This window comes from Ursus maritimus, unplaced genomic scaffold (genome assembly GCF_017311325.1).
Source record: "Ursus maritimus isolate PB19 unplaced genomic scaffold, ASM1731132v1 scaffold_8, whole genome shotgun sequence".
Lineage (NCBI taxonomy): Eukaryota > Metazoa > Chordata > Mammalia > Carnivora > Ursidae > Ursus > Ursus maritimus.
In genome coordinates, this window is record NW_024426996.1 from 25,121,081 (window position 1) to 25,124,635 (window position 3,555).

General features: G+C 41.6%; 1 pseudogene; it reads left to right on the plus strand.

Moving 5' to 3' along the window:
• Positions 1-1,916: 1,916 nt before the first annotated feature.
• On the plus strand, positions 1,917-2,310 carry LOC103665313 (annotated as a pseudogene).
• The last annotated feature ends 1,245 nt before the right edge of the window (positions 2,311-3,555 follow it).

A 3,555-nucleotide genomic window follows, 5' to 3' on the forward strand; every position in this document is an offset into this window, starting at 1 on the left:
GGGAGAGGGGCAGAGGGAGGGAGAGAGAGAGAGAATCTCAAGCAGGCTCTGCACTGAGCATAGAGCCCAAAGAGGGGCTCGATCCCATGGCCCTGGGATCACGACGTGAGCCGAAACCAAGAGTCAGACACTCAACTGAGTGAGCCACCCAGGCGCTCCTAGATTTTTAAAACTTTTAATAAAATATGATCACAAACTTACCGTTAAGTTGTCTAAAGAACTCAAGAAAATGCCTCAACACTTGAAAAAAAAAGGAAAGAAGAAAGTGAAATGGGAAATTAGTGGTGTATGGAATCAAAAACCAGTATTTAATATAATATTGATTACAAATAGATTGCAAGATGCGGCTTAGTGTGTGAGTCAAATAGACTGCTAACTGAATGCCACAGACCAGCAACCACTAAGCCAACCACACATTTTGAAACAGAGCGGTTTCATCCACATGGAGGACTCGCTTCCAAGGGGAGAACAGGAGGTACTAAACTAAGCATGCTTGATTCATTCTTTCCAAATAAGTGATTTCTCCTCCCAAGAGACTCATAAAATAGGGCAAGTTAAGACTAGGAATGTTTTGCAAATCGAGCTAGTTCGATTTAAAAAGAACCATGGAGCTGGAAGAGTGTTCTTCCCGTAGATATTTCTAAAATGTTAAAACAAACAATGGTAACAACTCACACATGTAACAGGAGTCAAAATCAGCCTTATGCTTAATGATGAAACAGTAGAGGAAATCGGCTAATAGGCTGAAATTGAGACAAAGATGTCTAGAACACATTGTTATATAACAGGACCAGACAATGCAATTAGACGATGGAAAGAAATGAGAATAATTAGAGCAAAAGGAGCAAAAGACTAGAAGCCCCACAATTATATCAATATAAAACTTTTTAAGTAAATCAGGATACATTCCAACAATAAAACACTATGTCTCACATCTCTCTACCTGTAGGGAAATATGTGAAAATATTCACTGAAATTGAACATTCGCCAAAACATATTTTTACACAAAGCACGCACGATGCAGCACAGTATGCATGGTTATTTCCCCATGCGTATCATAACAGAAGTGTGTGTGTGTGTGTGCATATGTACATCATGCACACACGTATGCTGGTATAGACTATTTTTCCAAGATACCCGCACACTGAAAATTAGTAATCCTTTTTTTTTTTAAAGATTTTATTTATTTATTTGACAGAGAGAGACACAACCAGCGAGAGAGGGAACACAAGCAGGGGGAGTGGGAGAGGAAGAAGCAGGCTCTCAGCGGAAGAGCCTGACGTGGGGCTCGATCCCAGAGCTCCGGGATCATGCCCTGAGCTGAAGGCAGACGCTTAACGACTGAGCCACCCAGGCGCCCCTGAAAATTAATAATCCTAATAGGCTCTCGGAAGGAGAAACAAAGATCTGTAATAGGAGAGAGAGATTTGGGGTTGTTTTTTTGTTTTTGTCTTTTTGGTTTTTTTTTTACTGTATAACCCTTTTTACCAGTTGAATTTTTATAATGCGCACATGTTTTTCTTCAGTAATTAAGTATAACCAGTTTACCTACTCAATGGTGTAAACTTTAGCTTCTGAAAGATTAACAGCGTGTTGAGTAAAGTATTTATGGAATGATTATAAAAGTGGTTTGGAATTTAGATCTCTTTCTGCCAGAGGAGTATTAAATTTTGAAGGATTCAAGGAAGACGAGGCCAGTTTTTGGGCCAACTAAATGTTTTGTGTATTTTAAGGCATATCATGCATGCAAATAATAAGAATTTTTATAGAGAATCAGATGAGTAAGCCACTTGTTATTTTGAACCCCCTAAAATTTATAGGTTGAAGTCTTGTCAGTACTTCAAAATGTGACCTTATTTGGAGATAGGCTACTTAAAAAGGTAATAACGTTCTTTCTGCCATCTTTCTGTGCCGCCATAATGGTGCACATGAATGGCCTGGCAGATGTTCTCAAGAGCATTAACCATGCAGAAAGGAGAGGCAAACACCAGATTCTCATTAGGCCATGCTCCAAAGTCATCGTCTGGTTCCTCACTGTGATGGTGAGGCATGTTACATTGGCGAATTCGAAATCATTCATGATCACAGAGCTAGGAAGGTAGTTGTGAACCTCACAGGCAGGTTAAACAAGTGTGGAGTGATCAGCCCCAGATTTGATGTAGAACTGAAAGATCTAGAAAAATGGCAGAATAAGCTGCTCTCGCCCCACCAGTTTGGTTTCATTGTCCTGACAACCTCAGCTGACATCATGACCATGAAGAAGCAAGACGAAAACACACAGGAGGGAAAATCCTGGGATTCTTTTTCTAGGGATGTAATATATACGTGCAAATAAAATGCCTCAATGGGAATAAATAAATAAATAGGTAATAAGGTTAACATGGGGTCACTAGGGTGGGCCTAATCTGTTATGACTGGTGGTCTCATAAAAAAAGGAGATGAAGGACAGAGACACGTACAGTGAGAAGACCATGTGAACATACTCGAAAAAGATGACCATCGAAGAATCTCAAGTAGAAGAATGAACTTTTAAGATTGCTCTTTAGAACAATGACTTTGCAGTGAATAAGATCGATTGGAAGGGATAGCCGGGGGTCTGGGAGACTAGTTAGGAAGTTACATCAATGGTGCAGTAAAGCTGTTGAGAGGCATAATTCAAGCAATTTCACAGGGAAGCGAGAGGAGGAATTACATATGAGACTTGTTAATGGGGTGGAAGTTACAGGATCCAGAGCCCAGTTGGTTGCAAAGCAGAGACAGAGGGTCAGTCTGGGATGAAACCAATGTCCCCGGCTTTGGCAGCTAAGTGAATTGTTTATATATATATTTTTTAAAGGGTGTATTTATTTATTAGAGAGAGAGTGCGTGAGAGAGAGAGATATCACAGGTGGGGGGAGGGGTAGAGGGAGAAACAGACTTACCCCACTGACCAGGGATCCCCAAGCAGGCTCGATCCCAGGACCTTGGGATCATAACCTGAGCTGAAGGCAGGTGTTTAACTGACTGAGCCATCCAGGTGCCCCTAAGTGAATTGTTTGTAAAGCAAAATGGAAAAACACAGGAGCAGTGGGCTCCTCATGTGAACTCTGGGGAGAGCTAACCAAATTACAGTGGTGATGTGTTAACACCAATGGCAAGGAGAAACGCCAAGAGATAGGCATCAATCCAGATTAAGATCAAAGCATTTGATGACCCAGTAAGGGAAGGCTCATAGAGCTGGCAAGGGGTAGCAGTCAGGGTGTTTGAGGTACCCGATGAATTACCATGTCATGGAGAAGAAACGCACCTCACCCAGAAACACACAGAGGGTCTCTTTGTGGAGGGAAAGCCTGGCATTCCACAGATTGGGTGCAATCAGGGTGGAGCTGGCCGTGATATCTGAAGCAGAAGTAATGACAGGAAAGGGATGGAACAATCCTGGCATCGTGCCTCGGCTCTGCCCTAAACAGGCTTTATAACCTTGGGCAAGTCAGTTGACTTCTCTTTCCTTTCACTAGCAAGTCAGGGTAAAAATGAAGTGATTGTTATTACAACATTTCAGTAGCTAATTAATAC